At 46.7% G+C, this 18,658-nt stretch overlaps 2 long non-coding RNA genes across 3 annotated transcripts in view; one reads left to right on the top strand and one right to left on the bottom strand.

Moving 5' to 3' along the window:
• The window catches only part of LOC142071588 (uncharacterized), a 92,152-nt gene that overhangs the window by 49,953 nt on the left and 23,541 nt on the right, over positions 1-18,658 (top strand). The window contains exon 3 of one of the 2 annotated variants that reach the window (XR_012667709.1): positions 1,388-6,096. The exons of the other annotated variant lie outside the window; for it this stretch is intronic. This is a non-coding gene — a long non-coding RNA (uncharacterized LOC142071588). Of the gene's footprint in view, positions 1-1,387; positions 6,097-18,658 lie in introns of those variants that run through there. 2 annotated transcript variants of the gene reach the window in all.
• Positions 6,389-18,658, bottom strand: part of LOC125633975 (uncharacterized) — a 31,309-nt gene continuing 19,039 nt past the window's right edge. Inside the window, exon 4 of the long non-coding RNA XR_007355745.2 lies at positions 6,389-7,028. This is a non-coding gene — a long non-coding RNA (uncharacterized LOC125633975). The remainder of the gene's footprint in view (positions 7,029-18,658) is intronic.

Raw genomic sequence — 18,658 nt, 5'->3', positions numbered from 1 at the left:
ATAGAAAGCATCCAAAGATTGAGTTATCGTAAACTGATACATGTGCTTAAAACCTGGCCAATTTAGAGAAAGTATCTTCTGTTTAATGAACAGCAGGATGAATGTAGAAAAATATAGTCATTTTCTTGGGAATTTATGACTACTAATATCCTTGCACTAGTATTCTTTTCTTGTAAATGTGGTGTGTTTTATGATGTACTATGCTTTTATGTGTACTTTTTATTCTTGTTATGTTTTGAAAATATAAAATAGCAAATAGGGAGGAAAATGTAGAGGGTGCTAATATTGAATTTGCCTGATATTTTAGCAATAATGTGTCAGAAGCTGCAGAAGAAGAAGAAAAACGCCATAAAATGTAAGCCCCAAGACAACAAAGTCCCAGACTGAATGTCATAGACCTGTGGAACTAGAACACTGAACTTGCGACCAATTACCCACTGACATGTTTAAACCTTTTGGATTAATGCAAAGCTCCCAAATAGAGGAAAAATGAAAATTTAATGATCTCAGCACCGAAATGGAAACCCCCAGGGTAATATAAAACATTTCCTAATGACTGCAACTAATTGCAAAGAAGAATAAATCACTGAACAAATGTACATGCCTTAAATATAATTTTTAAAAGCCAGTTAACAAGCAAACAGCAAACTGATAGCTTGACAACTTTACATCATAAAATAGGACTAGAGAAGGATGAAATCTTGATTCTGTTACAGTCAGTGGAAAAACTTCCACTGGATTTCTCTCCAAGAATCTGCTCTCCTACTATAAAGTAATGGAACTCAAAACATTTCAAGATTATAGAAAGGTAAATTCCACATTACAGTATAGGTGGGGAATAGTTAATGCAACAGTTATAAAGTTAACGTACTAACATTATAGCACTTTCTTTACAGGAATTTTGAAAATTTCTGGTCTGATTCAGTCACACTTTGCATCATCATATATTCTTAAATATCCAGTGTTTTTACTCTCCTGAGATCATTGAGTGTTTACATACTTAGAACTAGTATTCTTGAGTTGTCTGCATTTGCCGATATACCTGAATAGTGGATCTTGTAATGCTCCTGTGTACTTCGCGAACCCATGCCCTAGAGTCCACATATGCAGGGCTGGACACAGGCATAGCACTATGTACTTGCATTTTCCCACATACACACTGCAGCTAGAGGTATGTGATGTTATTGCTACCATTTCGGGGGTGGTATCCCCAGTTTCTGTGCATCACTCGGTGACACTATAGGAACCACTTTACTGTGTGTTGTTGGTACTGTCCCCTGGCAGCTCGTGATCAGGTTGCCCCTCACTGTTTTTTCCCTGCAAAACTGGCTGGAAGATATGGATCAATTGGAGGATGATCTCATTCCACTTCTGCTCCTTATTGCAGGACAAATAGTTATGCAGAGGAGTGGGGGCTCAGCGAGATACTGGATGGAATTTTGGCAGCATTTTCTGACACACTGAAGACTGCTAACCTTGAAGGTCAATGACAATTTATTCAGCTCACACTGTACAGAGATGATGAATGCCAGTATTGTCACAGCATGCCCTTTGGTTGATCGTCACTTCTGGCACAGGAGAACCAGCATGGTGTGATGGGATCACATCATTTTGGAAACCTGGGATGACCAGCAGTGGAAGCAGAACCTCCAAATGAGGAAATGGACCTTCATGGAGCTATATGAGGAGTTTCCCCCTCCCCCCGCACCCCCCCAGCTCCAGAACACTCGATTCATGGAAGCCATACTAATTCACAAGTGGGTTGTTATTGCCCTGTAGAAGCTGGTTACACCAGACAACTGTAGGTCTCTTGCAAACCACTTTGGGGTTGGAAACTCCATTGTCGGGGTCAAGGTTGTGGTTTTGCACATTTGAGAGGCAATTAACACTGTGATTTACTCACATGTGGTTGCTATAAGAAAAGTCCCAGAAGTAATTGCTGGATTTCAGAGGATGGGGTTTCCAAACTGCTCCAGGGCCATCAATGCACCTATATCCCAAGAGTTTGCCCACCACCAGGGGCAAGTGAGTATGTGAACCAACACAGTTACTATTTAATTGTTCTGCCAGGCTTAGTGAACAGAGGCAAACTCATGACTAAAAATGTGGGAAACACTATAAAGGTTCATAATCCCAGGGTGCTGAGGAGATCAGGATTGTATGGAAAGGGTGAAGAAGGGACTTAATTCCCCAGAAATTATGTGGTCCTGTACAGTGTGTCTGCGTCAACTATTATTGTGGAGGACCCCAGACATCCACTCCTGCCTTGGCTCATGAAACTGTACTCTAGCATCAGTGATTCTGAAAAAAGGGAATTCAATTACAATCTAAGTAACTGGAGAATTGTTGTGATGTGTTTGGTACACTGAAAGCTTGTTGGCACTGCCTATGTTCCTGTGTGGGTGCCAATGTGACAAACAGCACTCATAGAATCATAGAATCATAGAATATCAGGGTTGGAAGGGACCTCAGGAGGTCATCTAATCCAACCCCCTGCTCAAAGCAGGACCAATCCCCAACTAAATCATTCCAGCCAGGGCTTTGTCAAGCCTGACCTTAAAAACCCTCAAAGGAAGGAGATTCCACCACCTCCCTAGGTAACGCATTCCAGTGCTTCACCACCCTCCTAGTGAAAAAGTTTTTCCTAATATCCAACCTAAACCTCCACCACTGCAACTTGAGACCATTACTCCTTCTTCTGTCATCTGGTACCACTGAGAACAGTCTAGATCCATCCTCCCTGGAACCCCCTTTCAGGTAGCTGAAAGCAGCTATCAAATCCCCCCTCGTTCTTCTCTTCTGCAGACTAAACAATCCCAGTTCCTTCAGCCTCTCCTCATAAGTCATGTGTTCCAGTTCCCTAATCATTTTTGTTGCCCTCTGCTGGACGTTTTCCAATTTTTCCACATCCTTCTTGTAGTGTGGTGCCCAAAACTGGACACAGTACTCCAGATGAGTCCTCACCAATGTCGAATAGAGGAGAACGATCACATCCCTTGATCTGCTGGCAATGCCCCTACATATAAATCCCAAAATGCCATTGGCCTTCTTTTGCAACAAGTGCACACTGTTGACTCATATCCAGCTTCTCGTCCACTGTAACCCCTAGGTCCCTTTCTGCAGAACTGCTGCCTAGCCATTCGGTCCCTAGTCTGTAGCAGTGCATGGGATTTTTCCGTCCTAAGTGCAGGACTCTGCACTTGTCCTTGTTGAACCTCATCAGATTTCTTTTGGCCCAATCCTCTAATTTGTCTAGGGCCCTCTGTATCCTATCCCTACCCTCCAGCGTATCTACCTCTCCTCCCAGTTTAGTGTCATCTGCAAACTTGTTGAGGGTGCAATCCACACCATCCTCCAGGTCATTTATGAAGATATTGAACAAAACCGGCCCGAGGACCGATCCTTGGGGCACTCCACTTGATACCGGCTGCCAACTAGACATGCAGCCAGTGATCACTCCCCATGATCGACAATGTAGCCAGATTTCTATCCACCTTATCGTCCATTCATCCATCCCATACTTCTTTAACTTACTGGCAAGAATACTGTGGGAGACCGTGTCAAAAGCTTTGCTAAAGGAGTTGGAACAACACGTCCACTGCTTTCCCCTCATCCACAGAGCCGGTTATCTCATCATAGAAGGCAATTAGATTAGTCAGGCATGACTTGCCCTTGGTGAATCCATGCTGACTGTTCCTGATCACTTTCCTCTCCTCTAAGTGCTTCAGAATTGATTCCTTGAGGACCTGCTCCATGTTTTTTCCAGGGACTGAGGTCAGGCTGACTGGCCTGTAGTTCCCAGGATCCTCCTTCTTCCCTTTTTTAAATTTGGGCATTACATTAGCCTTTTTCCAGTCATCCAGGACCTCCCCCAATCACCATGAGTTTTCAAAGATAATGGCCAATGGCTCTGCAATCACATCCACCAACTCCTTTAGCACTCTCAGATGCAGGGCATCTGGTCCCATGGACTTGTGCTCGTCCAGCTTTTCTAAATAGTCCCAAACCACTTCTTTCTTCACAGAGGGCTGGTCGCCTCCTCCCCATGCTGTGCTGCCCAGTGCAGCAGTCTGGGAGCTGATCTTGTTCGTGAAGACAGAGGCAAAAAAAAACATTGAGTACATGAGCTTTTTCCACATCCTCTGTCACTAGGTTGCCTCCCTCATTCAGTAAGGGGCCCACACTTTCCTTGACTTTCTTCTTGTTGCTAACATACCTGAAGAAACTCTTCTTGTTACTCTTAACATCTCTTCCTAGCTGTACCTCCAGGTGTGATTTGGCCTTCCTGATTTCAATGCTGCAAGCCCAAGCAATATTTTTATACTCTTCCCTGGTCATTTGTCCAATCTTCCACTTCTTGTAAGCTTCTTTTTTGTGTTTAAGATCAGCAAGGATTTCACTGTTAAACCAAGCTGGTCTCCTGCCATATTTACAATTCTTTCTACACATCAGGATGGTTTGTCCCTGTAACCTCAATAAGGATTCTTTAAAATACAGCCAGCTCTCCTGGACTCCTTTCCCCCTCATGTTATTCTCCCAGGGGATCCTGCCCATCAGTTCCCTGAGGTTGTCAAAGTCAGCTTTTCTGAAGTCCAAGGTCCGTATTCTGCTGCTCTCCTTTCTTCCCTGTGTCTGGATCCTGAACTCAATCATCTCATGGTCACTGCCTCCCAGGTTCCCATCCACTTTTGCTTCCCCTACTAATTCTTCCCGGTTTGTGAGCAGCAGGTCAAGAAGAGCTCTGCCCCTAATTGGTTCCTCCAGCACTTGCACCAGGAAATTGTCCCCTACACTTTCCAAAAACTTCCTGGATTGCCTGTGCACCGCTGTATTGCTCTCCCAGCAGATATCAGGGTGATTGAAGTCTCCCATGAGAACCAGGGCCTGCGATCTTGTAACTTCCGTGAGTTGCTGGAAGAAATCAGAGCTCTGAGCAGTCATACTGCTCTCTTACATACAATGCAACTCCCCCACCTTTTCTGCCCTACCTGTCCTTCCTGAACAGTTTATATCCATCCATGACAGTACTCCAGTAATGTGAATTATCCCACCAAGTCTCTGTTATTCCAATCACTTCATACTTCTTTGACTGTGCCAGGACTTCCATTTCTCCCTGCTTGTTTCCCAGGCTTCTTGCATTTGTGTATAGGCACTTGAGATTGTTTGTCCTGCTTTCTTAGCATGAGGCAGGAGCCCTCCCCTTTCGTGTTCTCCTGCTCATGCTTCCTCCTGGTATCCCACGTCCCCACTTACCTCAGGGCTTTGGTCCCCGGTGAACCTAGTGCACAAGTTAACATTTGTGAGGGAAAAGGGGAGTTCTTCTTGCCCAAGGGCAAGTCTGATTTATAAACTTTGTATGGGCAGCCAGATCCCATTCATGTGCACACTGGGCCTGGTTTCCTGTGGACAAGGGAAATCAGGGATGTCATATGTGCACACATCTCAATACAGCTGGGAGGCAGAGGATGACATCTTCCTGTGCCAAGGGACAGCTTCACATCTTGTAAAACTGCTGGAAATGCACATGAGGAAACATTGGTACACACTTATGGAGCTACATAGCTTAGTGCGGGTTTTGTTCCTCTGTAGCCAAAGGTCATTAGCCATTTGTTCATATGACATTGCACACATTAAAGACAATTATAGCAGAGCACCTCCATTGGATTGTCACCTTGGGGTTGAGTATGTGCTGTGGAGGGTGGTGGTTGAGCTCTTATGGGGTCATTGTACAATGATTATGTCTTTCACTATTCACACTTCTTTAGAAACCTCTCTTATCAGAAGCACTCAAACTTTTTTAACAAGCTTATGATGGTTTGCTTTGGGTGGGGAGTATTGTAGCCATAGTTGTGGTCTGCTTGGTTTTTGGTTTTTTTTTAACTTTTCATTGTCAGTAGTGCTAACTGCAAGTAACAGCTGTTAGAACAGTAATGCCTGGTATGGTTGAAATTGCTTAAACTTTCAGAGGGTGAAAGGTTGGTTCTCTACAGGATACTGGTAGAAGCCATTATTGTCAGTATGTTCCTTTTGTCTTTGTTATTGTTCTTGGATTTTGATTTTCAACACGTGTAATAAAGCTGTTAAGACATCGATCAACCCCTTTTGTGTGCTTTAGACATCTGCTACATTGAGCAACAGTAGTGCTTTAAAAGCACATCACCACACACACATCACTTTCCTCAGTCTTCCTGGGTAACTGTACCACTTAAGATATTTATGAATCTTGGGGTGGGGAAGCCTCAAAAACTAGTTGCCCTATGATGGCACCTGATTTTTACATACCATTTCATGACATGAGGCAGGAAGCTTGCAGCCCAATCAAAAACAAAAACCCCGCTTCAGTTAATCACTAGGAATAAGGACCAACACACAGTTAAACAAAGCATAATCATTATTAAAAGTATGAGAGAGAAGGTGTAATGGAAAGATTCTGAAATCAGAACAAGAGCTTTTTACCAAAGTGTCTGTTCACAGCTGAGAACAAGGCCCACAGTTTAATGTCTCTGCACTCGTCTCCTTTCCCTCCTCATCAGCAGGGGTGAACAGTGAGAGACAATGACTCTTGGTGACAACTGGGGACATCTCCTTCAGGGCCAGTACATGCTGGTGTTCTGGGACTCCTGCAGGATCAGTGTTATCCTCCTGGTCTGTTTGTAGGGGAGGGGTGTCACTGCAACAGGAGGGTCTGGTTTGGCAGCATCCTGGTTGGCCACCAGAAAAGGCAGCTGATCGGCTGGTTCTGAGGCCTTGGCAGCAGGCAGATGCCTCACTCTTTTGGCCACCAGTTCAATGAGCCTCTTGATCAGGGAATTCTCCCATTTCTTATGGTGTGTCACCTGCTCCATGAACCAGTTCATCAGTGTCCCTTCCTGCTGAAGAGCATGATCCTTCCGTGCCCTGAGGAACTCAAACTGCTCCTGATTCCTCTTCTCCAAGCCAATGGTCCTTCAGGGTCCTTCTCTGACTGTCTCTGGAGAGTTGCTCCTGCCTTCCTGGTGGAATGGTTTCCTTCTCGGAAGCTGAAGGTCCTGCCAATTCAAAGACAAGGGTAGCATTCTATTTTTGACCTTCTGAACATGCTAAGAAATCCCACCCGCCCCATGTATCATAACTTTGCTATTAAAGGCTGCAATTCTGATACTTTCTAGCATTCTAGGAATACAATGGTTCAACTATCTTCAGTTCTGAGACAACTTTTGAAGCCCAACAGGAAGGACCAGAGGCTAGTAATGGTAAGAAATCTGTACTACTGTTTTTAACAATTTAATATGTTCATACTGTCTCAACAGGGGAAGTGGGGTGGGGGGGACGTAATTCCTTCCAGGGGCTATGTTACCTGTTCACAATTTCTTCCCTTAAGGCTTGCCAACATTTGAAGACCATAGCGGTTTTCAAAGTACCAGAATGGAAAAGAGAAAAGCCTTTCCAGTCCGGTAGAAGAGATCTGGCAATCTATGCCAGAGAGATGTTTCTGCTAATGGTCACCCCCCTCCATTCTCTACATATTGCTGAATGGAGGATATTGATTAGCTATGAAGGTGGACCAAGCAGATTTGCACTGCCAGTGAACCTGAAGAACCAGCTGGAGTTTTTGCTACAACAGAAATTTGCTGAAATGTGCTTTCAGGATTGGGAGGAAGTTTGAATTAAATTGACTAAATTCTCCATTAGCATAGGAAGCTTTCATGCTAAAGGAGATCAACCACCCCCACCTCACCCACCCCCAGCCACCAGCTTGGCCTGAAAATCCTGCCCCTGTGTCTGCCTAACAATGGTGAAATGGGCAGAGCAAGAAAGAGACACACTGCAACTTCATTAGGTTTTCTGAAGATTCAACTCAGCACCACAACTTGTCACTTCAGACAACTGGAAAAGGACACTGCACTATTTTTATCCAACCACCAGACCAATCCGTCTCCCACCCCCACTTTCTCCCAGCTTGTATAGCGTTGCTCTGTGTGGGGAGAAGGCAGAAACCAAAGACAGAGACTGTAAAGACTTGGTAATCTTCCAAGGGAATAAGACTGACATAATTAGCTTCTCCTTAGACAACCAACTGTAACTTTTCTACAACTTTCTGTTACCGTTCCTATCTGAAACCTATCTCCCCTCCCTCCCCAACACCCATTCCATGCTGCTCCAGTTTGTAAGGAAATGGGAAGATCGGGGGAGGGGGGGTAGGAGAAGCACTGAAAATATGTAATTATCCAAGGGAGAACAGAGTGCTATAACTAACTTTTTTCCTGAGGCAACCAACTGTAAAGTTTTCAACAGCTATGTTCTGTTCCCTTCCCCAGCCAGGACCTCTCCAGAGGCCCTAGGACCATCTCTGGCTGGCTGCTGACTGAGAAAATGCACAGACACAAGGGCACATTGATTTTTCCTTTATAAAGTATTTGAAAAAAATAGCTTTAGAAGCCAAATGCCTAATTGTGCTTCATTAGAAATCAATAAAATCATTGACTGAGAACTCTGTCTCACTTGAGGACTGTGTTGGGGTGGAGCAGAGCAGGGGTGAAACTAAGTGGGGGAATGTTGGAGGAATTTGGTAAGGAGATGGGGTATGACAATGCTGTGGCTTCAGCACTGCAGGCTGTATTACCCAGGGAGTAAGAGTCAGTGCACAGAGCTTCAAATACCCTGGAACTTAGAATTGGGAATTTAGCACCAGAGCAAGGTGGGATATTGGGGTGGAGGGTGGGGGTCAACTGTAATTTAGCAGCTTGGGACTCTGGTTCCTGCCACAGCTGTAGGGCTCCTTCAACATTCTGCACCAGGTAGTGGTGCAGAATCACATGTTCCTCATCCTCTGGGTATTCTGGGGTGTCCACCACAATCCCTGCTGCCTCCTCATTCTGGCCCTCATAGATGTCTTCTCAGACAATGAGACCAGCGGGGCTGAGAAGGGAATCATGAGCCACTTCAAGCTCAGTACGGGGATCTCATGACAGCACCTACTCAAGAACCTTGTAGAAGAGACAGGTATGACATGCTCTCCCAGACCACCTGTTGGAGTCTCTGGCTTTCCTGTACAGGAGCCTCAAGTGCTTCATGTGTTCACAGCACTGGGCCAGACTCTGCTCAATGCCCACCCACTCCAGCCTCCATGAAAATTTCCTGGTACAGGTGAATATTCCTGCTGTTCCAGCTGAATTCATGGAAAAGGGTGGACTCTGTCCACACATTGATCAGCTCCCGGGTATCCTCAGCTGGGCAAGTGACTGCGCTCAGCATTAAATCCATTGTCACCTATAAAGACTGCAGCAGAAAGCTGTTCTGGGGTCAGTCAGTGCAACACGCTTCTACCGGTGCAGATGGGGACAGGGACCTAGGTTGTGAAGGGTCAGGAAGAAAAGGGTTCAGTGCCTTGTGGGAATGGGAGTGGAGGCCTAATGAAATTTGAGACCTGGTACTTGCCTTTTACCCCTGTTGATATTGTAGACAGTACAGGACCATGCCACAGCCTAAGGAGTGTACTTATCCACAGCCCTCTGGCATGCTCGCTTACTCTCACGCTATTCACCTTGAGATGTGTTTCTGGGATTAAGTATGGACAGTAGGGGGGATTATGACATATGCCCACGCATGGACACACTTACAGTCACTAGTGTAGACATGCAGGGCTGGCCTTAGGGAAAATGGCACTCTGGGCTAACTGATGCCTGTGGCCCCTGCAGGCTTCCCATCACCCCAATCCCGGTGGACTCTCCCCATCACCCTGACCCCTATGGCTTCCCCACAGCTCCCCCCATCACCTCCAGGCCCTGCTGTCTCCTCCCAGTGCTTAATTTGTATTGAAAGAGGTGCCGGGGCTCAGCCCCAGCACAAATTAAACACCGTCTGGGCACCCAGCTCTGAGTTTTGCGGGGACTGTGTGTGTGTGAGGGAGAGAGTGTGTTTGTGATGGGGAAGCGTCTATGTATGTGTGTGCCTGTGGGCAAGAGAGAGAGAGCGTTGGGGGAGTGTATAAGTGTGTGAGTTGGGGGGGGAGTGTGTACAAGTTGGGGGAGTGTGAGAGAGTGATTGTGTAAGTGTGGGTGTTGGCAGGAACAGGTATGTGTCTGAGTGTGTCAGAGCACTATCTCTTTAAGCAGAACATTCATAAGCCTGAACAGCAGGGCCAGGCAGCTCCCACTCCAGACCCAGAGGCACCAGAATAGACGTGCTCCCCCTGACCCCCACCCCAGTGCAGTGGAGATGGGGTACACAGGTGGGGGAAAGGAAACACCGTGACATCAGTGCCCTGCCCCGCACAGAAACAGGAGCCAGGTTTCAGGTCCTGAGCTTGGCTGGGGCGTCTCCATGGGCACGGGGGATGGGGAGGGAGTGAAGGAGGGGAGGAGCAGTGTGGCTACAGACGGCAATGGAGCAGGGGAGGAGGGGCACCCCTGCTCCAGAGGAGTTATCTGGCTGGTCCAGCTGCACCCCTGCAGCTCGGTCCGTCTGCCCTCTCCAGATGCTGCTGCACCTGCCTGGCTGCTTCTAAGCCCCGCAGCTGTCGGCAGGTCAGGTGGGTGGCAGGGAGCAGCATGGCGCCCCCTTGAGTACTGTGCCTGGGCGGCAGGCCAGCCTGCCCACCCCTAATGCTAGCCCACATGCCCTTATTCATGGAATGGTCAATCAGTACTTTACCACTGGCTTTGATGGCTTTCCATCTTTTCTTTGGGCCATATTCTGCTACCCTGTCTCCTGGAAATAAAAGGAACTCCTTGCAAAGAAAAGTACTACTCAGCATCAGAAAGGATAGCAGAATGGGGCCCATAGTTTGTTTCAATAAACTCCGATAAATGATTGCAAGCAGTTAGAAAGACAAGGTGGGTGAGGTAATATGGTTCATTGGGACAGTGTCTGTTGATGAGAGAGACAAGCTTTTTAGCCACACAAAGCTCTTCTTCAGGTCTGGGAAAGGTATGAGTAATGAGCACGGTCTATTACATTTTCCACAGGGTTGGAAGCCTTAACTCACCCAAAGCCCACTAAAGTTAGTGGAAAAGGTCTCATGGACTTTGAACAGGCCCTTACCCAGACCAGTAGTGTATGGACGCATGCGACTGCGACCTATTCTGCTGATTTGGCAAGGGGCCTTTCAAGAAAACATGAGCTGACACGAGATTCATAGTTAAGATTCAAGGTGCCACAGAAATTATGGTCAAGACACCCATTTACAGGCACTGCAAACTAAAATTCCCTTTTATTGTTTTTTTAAAGAGCAGTGCGAGCATCACTGACTGGCGGTGATCCCTTGCATCCTCAGTAAAGCCCATCCTGGATTAATCAATCCAGTGGTTATAGGTTGGCATGGTTATGACATTTTATTGAGTGCAAGCTTTGTACGATTCAGTCCTTCTATTACAAGGCTATACACAGCATGTTTAAAATAATGTAAAGTAAAGACAGATAGGAAAGGCAAATAAAATGACAGCGGGAACACATGTGTAAAGCAATGAAGTGATTTAGAAGCTTGTGTCCCGTTTTCAAGTCACCTAGGTATTTAGGAGCCTAAGTCACTTTGACCGTCAATGAGACTTATTTGTGCATATGCATTATGATACAGTCTTTAATTACACTATCACCTACTTTTTTTTCCACCGGATCCCTGCCTCATCCAGTGCAGAGAATGAATGGTGCTAGTCAGTATTTCTTTTCACCCTCAATCAGAGGCACACATGGAACAGGCTGTGACCACCCCACATTACAGCAGAGTCCAGGTCTGTGTGGGGGGCTTATGGGTGAGCAGCAGTGGCTGGGCAGGGAGCTCCCCAATGAGAGACACTAACCGAGCCTAGCCTGGAAACCCACAAGCAGTTATTTTCTAGAATAGAGCCTGTGGACAGGGCAGCGCGCAAAGCCACCTGGCCATGTCTCCACGTAGGAGCCGGAGGGGGGACATGCCGCTGCTTTTGGGAGCTGCTTGAGGTAAGCTCCAGCCAGAGCCTGCACCCCTGAACCTCCCCCATACCCCAACCTCCTGCCCCAGCCCTGATCCCACTCCTGCCCTCCGAACCCCCTCGGTCCCAGCCTGGAGCACCTTCCTGCACCCCAAACTCCTCAGCCCCACCTCACAGTCTGCACCCCCAGCCAGAACCCCCACTTCCCTTCCCCAACCCCCTGCCCCAGACCGGAGCCTCCTCCCATACCCTGAACCCTTCATTTCTGGCCACATCCCAGAGACCACACCCCCAGCACAGAGCCCTTACCGCCTCCCACACCCCAACCCCTTGCCTCAGCCCTGAGCCCCCTCCCATATTCCAAACCTCTCAGCTCCACCCCCCAGCCCAGAACCCCTTCCTGCACCCCAAACCCCTCATCCATGGCCCCACGCAAGTGCTCACACCCCCAGCCAGAGTCCTCACTGCCTCCCCTCACATCCCAAACCACTGTCTCAGCCTGGAGCCCCCTCCCAGACCCTGAACTCCTCATTTCTGGCCCCACCCTGGAGCCCGCACCCCCAGGTGGAGCCCTCAGCCCCTCCCGCACCCCAGCCCCCTAAGCCAGCGCGGTGAAAATGAGCAATTGAGTGAGGGTGGGAAGAATGAGCGACAGAGGGAGGAGGGGATGGAGTGAGCGGGCGGGTGGGGGTCTTGGAGAAGGGGTGGAGCATGGGTGGGACCTCAGAGGAGTTGCGAGGCAGGGAGCAGGCGAAGGGTGTTTTGGTTTTGTGCGAGTAGAAAGTTGGCAACTGTAGATGAAGTAGACCTGACACACTACTGCTAATAGCTAGCCCACTAAAGCAGTGGTTCTCAGCCAGGAGTATGTTTACCCCTGGGGGTACGCAGAGGTATTCCAGGGAGTACATCATCATCTAGATATTTGCCTAGTTTTACAACAGGCTACAGAAAAAGCAGTAGCGAAGTCAGTATGAACTAAAATTTCATAAAGACAATGACTTGTTTAGACTGCTCTATATACCATACACTGAAATGTAAGTATAATATTTATATTCCAATGGCTTTATTTTATAATTATATGGTAAAAATGAGAAAGTAAACGATTTTTCAGTCATAGTGTGCTGTGTCACTTTTGTATTTCTATGTCTGATTTTGTAAGCAAGTTGTTTTTAAGTGAGGTGAAACTTGCGGGGTACATGAGGCAAATCAAACTCCTGAAAGGGGTGCAGTAGTCTGGAAAGGTTGAGAGCCACTGCACTAAAGAAATAAAGGCAAGAATCAGTAACATTAGTGGAATATTGTTCCATTTGTCACATAGTTGGAAGAATAAGAAGATACATCTACACACTAAAATGAGACTGTGCAACACTATTGTCCTTCCAACATTATGTGTGCCTCAAAAGTGAGGGAGATGGTGAAAGTAAACAACAGGAAGCTGAATGTATTCCACCAATGTTGTTTAAGAAGAATATTAGGCATTTATTGGTGCGCTCATGTAACCAATATGGAACTGCTGTACCACGTAGGTCAGCAGACAAAGGAGTCAATATTAGACAGAGATGGCTATGGTAGTTCGGCCATGTTGTCAGATCACGTCTTGTGGCAGAAGCACAAGGTCCATTGTAGATTGGATTTCACCTGGAGGGAAGAGAAGATGCGGAGGACAAAAAATGACCTATCATAAGACGATCAAAGAGGATGATGGAGACCTCTTACAATGGAGTCAAGCATCTTGCTCTGGATAGACAGCAGTGGGCAAAATATGTTGCCTCACGTGCCACTAGGCCCAGGAGAGTCTGAGCCTGAGTGCCCTGAGCAGGAATGACACTGGCAGAGCTGCAGGACTGAAACTCCTGGATGTGGGAGTGCGGTGGATTCAAAGGGGAAAGGTAGCTGTAGTGGTGCGGCCATAACTGCTGCCCAGGTTGCTGGAAGCATCCCAAATGGAAGGCTGAGCCCACGAGGGGGTTGTTTGCTGCCTGTTTCTACTTCCCTTTTTAGCTCCTTTGTGTGGGGTGGGTATTCCATCCCCCTGGCCAACACACAACAGTCTGAGCTGTGGGAGCTTCAGCTCTGTGCCCTCAAACCTCCCACATCCACCCCCTCTCATGTCTGTCTGCCCCATCAAAAAATGTCCCACGGCCTGCATGCTAGCCCCTGCACTGTTTCCACACCCTCTCCCCAGCGCCTCAGCCTGCAGGCCCACGTCCAACACCTGTCTGTGGGGCAGAAGGCTGAGAGGGTGAACTGAGCTAGGCTGGATAAACAGAGAGACAGGAGACATGATGCAGGAGCAGTGACAAGGCTAACATACAGCCAGTGCATTCAGTTGCTGGGGAGATCATTCTCAAGGAGCAAGGGAGAGCTGGGCTGTGGTACATTGTGATGGTAAGAAATTATTTTATAAAAAAAATAAGGAAATTAAATGCCCTGCAACTTCATTAACACAGTGATAAGGTTGCCCATTGGTGTCCTTTACCCTTCCAAAACATCAAGTTCAGCTCTGCTCAAACCTCTGAAAACCAGGAAACGATGCATTAAGGTAACACAAACAAACGTCTCAAAAATAGGAAATACAGAGAGTGTTAAGATACTCATGACACCTAGGGTGACCACACAGCAAGTGTGAAAAATTGGGACGGGGTGAGGTGTAATAGGCGCCTGTATAAAACAAAGCCCCAAATATCAGGACTGTCCCTATAAAATTGGAACATCTAGTCACCCTAACAACACCTCATGATACAACCTTAACTCTGCCCCTTTTTGGGAATGATGCCCCAACACATTGATAACACACACATACTAACAGGCTGCCTTTGCAGATGCTACCAAACACTCAGGGAACAGCGCACATGAGCCCCGTAGGACAAAGTCTAATACCTTCTCTATGCTAAGGGAAAACACAGGTTTAGGTCCTGCATAGGAAACAGGAGCTACCCTCACCTGGCCTACACTCAAACAAATCCTACTCCACACAAAGCACCTCAGACTTGCAAAATATTTATCATTCTCATTATGCTTGCGCTGAGGATTCTTTCTGCCACATTGCCTTCACTTACCCCTTATTAAGCCCTGGAGCATGCCACTACATTGCTGTTAATCCCCATGGCTACTAATGACACAGCTTACAGAACTCAGGGCTGAAAGGAGGCATATTGGATCCTCTGAAGTACACATGCACCTCTCCTTATGCCATAGTAATGTATGCCAGCTGATCCCCCCACCATGCAATATAGCTACACCTAGCACATCGAGGGCAGTGAGTGTAGATAAATGCTGGAATTCAAATCTGTGGCATGCAGCACAAACAATGGCATATTCTCTTAGAACTTCCTTGTGGTCTACTTATTTTGCCCCACATCCTTATTGAATCATGCTCAATGGCTATTGCCAACTCCTGGAGGCAGAGTTAAGTTTCTGTTACAGGGGGTGGCACGTACCTTAACTCCATATTTCTGTTTTCAGACCTTTAAGTGTGTGCTACCTTAGCTCCATGTTTTCAGAGGTTTGAGTATAGCTGAAGTCTATGTTCTAGAGGGGCACAAGGCACCACTGGGCAATATTAATGCTGCATTAATGAGGTTTGGGGCACTTAATTATACAGGTGTATATGTATGCAGTGTTATCTGTTGCCAAGAGACTCACAATATTTGATGGTTTTCTTAAAGTCCCAGGATCTAGAGTCCTGTAAACATGTGAGCATCTCAGCTTTGCAGGAGGAAACCTTGAAAACTTGAATCCTGAAGGATCAAAAAACAGAAAGCAACTAAAAAGACCCCCCAAATGTATATTTTAAAAAAAAAATCTCGTGAATGTAAGTCAATTTCATGATTCGGAGGGAAGGAGCGCTGACTCCTGATTTTGTTAATGCTCAGGGTTAGCAATACTGTATGGAGGGCTGCTTTAATTTATGCTCTGCTCGCAGTGGTCCCCTATGGGCCATTAGCCAGTTCAGAGTAACCAGTGTGCAGCCCTCTCTGACCCACATACTCTACTGCCCATTCCCAGTGAGCGCCCTGTGCTGATGGCTGTGAGAGGGCCAGAATGAGCTAGTGTTGGCCATTCTTATGTTGGAGGCTATTCCCCGAGGCCATTGCCACCTCCCTCAGGTCCCTTTATGCTACTGGAGGAAAAGATGAGGTGAACATTACAATAACGAGTTGGGCCTGTTATATCTGAAATATGAAGCTCTCTCTAACCGTCAGGAAACAAATATAAATCAGATATTTCTATATTTTAAAGAGAGGCAGACAGAACATTTCAGTCATTATTTTGCATGGCAATATACGTACACTGTGACATGGTTTGCTGATACAGCCATTACTTTGCTGCTATTTCACATAGCATATATGGGCGAGATTCACAAAGGAGAATTCACAAAGGACCTTGGGCGTGGTGGTGCTGAGCATCACTGTGTCCAACTTTTAGGCACCTAGGAAAACACAGGGGTTTACACAGCCTGAGTTAAGCACCTAGGCTCCTCTACAATGAATAGGGAGAGAGAGGCATCTTCGAATGGCATTCACAAAAGCAGCACTACAGGCAGCTTCTCACCTAAGCAAGCCCATGGGAGATGCCCACCCAAGACGCATGTACTAAACCCCAGCCCACTTGGAGATAGGCACCTAATTCCAGGCTGCAGCCTCCCTCTGCTCCGGATTCTCAGCTACAAACCCCCTCTTGGAGGGAAGCGGCTAAGCCATAGAGGGAGCAGGACCTGCCTCATAGATTTGTAGCCACATCTTTAGCATACCCACCTGGGATGTGGGAGACCCCAGGTCAAGTCCATGTGAGGGAGAGTAGAGATTTGAACTGGGATCTGCCAGTGCTGTAACCACTAGGCTGTTATGCACATGTGGGGCTCCCATTGTCTCGCCTGTTGAAGCTGTTCCATGTGGATTAACTAATTGAAAAAAGAAGTTGTCATCATTGGAGCATGGGGCGCTTTCTCTCTCTGGCCCAATTACTCTTTTTCATTATTTAGCCACAATGGAACAGCTTCAACAGGCAAGACTGAGAAAGCCCCACCTGAGCATAGCCCAGAGCCCTGGGGTTAGGGGACTCACTTGCGGGATAGCAATCCCACTTCAAATTCTTTCATGCTCCATCCCCACCCCCAGTGGCTTTGAACTGGGGTTGCCCACATTCCACATGGGTACCCAAAAGATAAGGCTAAAAGTTATGAGGAAGGTCCACCACCACTGTAGATAAGCTCACCATTCAATATGTGAGGTCTGGCCACATTTACTGGATTGGGCCTTGCAGGTGTGTTGGGCAGAGGAACGCCTATCTTCCCCCAGTTTGTGAATTGTTCTGGGGCTTAGGCATCCAGATAGCCAGTGTGGGGGCCACAGCACACATGCTCAGAGGCAAAAGCAGGTGCCTACGGAAATTTTACTGCATGTAGGTACTGAGCAAGTTTAGATGCCTACAGGTTTAGGCTGCAGCCCAGCTGAGGTTTTGTGCAGTCCACTGTGGCCTGATTCTGGAATTTAGGCACCTAAAGTGCCAGCTAAGTTGGGTACCGAAGTCCTCTTGTGAAGTTAGTCCTATAAGCCAAAACAGAAATATGAGAAAAGTTGTAAAATGATGCCTCTCTGGCAAATCACTTACGCATGTACTTAAAGTTACGCACCTGCTTGTGTGTTGGTGAATAGGAATGGGATTAATCAGTCACCTCCTTTAAGTTAAACATGTGCGTACATCTTAAGCACTTAAAGGTCAACTCATAGTTTGTTGTGACCATAATTAAAGCTGCCAGGTGACTTTTGCTTTCTTATTCTTAGATATCTGTGAGTGTGTTAACTGAAATAGTATGTAAAAGTGGAAGTGATTCCTAAAAGTAGTGAAAAACAGCTCAGGATTCACGGTATATTTGTACTAATAATTACATCTGTTGTTTGGGGAAAGCTCGCACCCTTAACTCAGTGCTAGCATAGGTGTTTGTGTTACAGTGTTTGTGTGTTAATTTAGACAGTGGAAGAGGCGCAAACCACCAGCTCCCAACCAACCAATCCATGACAACATTTCCCAGTGGGAACAGGGGCTGGGTAATGGATCAGCCTCTCCAGCCAGCAAAAGAAGCCAGAAAGCAGCCTTGACATCTCCCTCCCAGGGGAGCTGTTTTTATGTATTGCCATCCTTGTGCGTATAAAGACTTCAGTGCATAACCCTCCCGCTCCACAAAATGCTAGTAAAACAAACACTCACTTTCTCCAGTGACAATAGCAATAAAAAACATTGTCATCTAGTTAAAATTGTTCCTTTAGTTGGGTATATTGTGCTGAGCGTTATAACACAGTCTCGGGAACTATTTTTACCCTTGGCAATCATAATTCATTATTGAACATCTAGGTCAGTCATTATAGAGCTAGGTGAACTAAAGATTTGCCAGCATTTCACTGTAGCTGTTCTGAATTATGGTTTCTTAAGCGTGCCCCTTTTTATGAAACAACTGTGGGGAAAGAGAGCCAAAAAGAGCAGCACTATTTTCTCCCCTCTCGGATAATAAATGAGGTCTCTGGCATTAGACGAATGAGCCATTTAGTGATGTTCTAACTCTAGGGCTTAGGGAAGAGCCCCCAGCTGAATGAGACAAAGTTGCTGATCTGCATCTGAAAATGTGGTTGCAGGTTGAGCACTTCAAACCACAAGAGGGCGCTTCCGGACACAGGTCTAAAGAAAGGCTGTTGCTTACACAGTTCATTAAGAGCACTAGCAGCAGGCAGGATGAACATTCCCACATTCTGCAGGGGTTATTATGTAGCCAG

This window comes from Caretta caretta, chromosome 3 (genome assembly GCF_965140235.1).
Source record: "Caretta caretta isolate rCarCar2 chromosome 3, rCarCar1.hap1, whole genome shotgun sequence".
Taxonomy (NCBI): domain Eukaryota; kingdom Metazoa; phylum Chordata; order Testudines; family Cheloniidae; genus Caretta; species Caretta caretta.
This window is presented reverse-complemented; position numbering and strand designations above follow the sequence as displayed.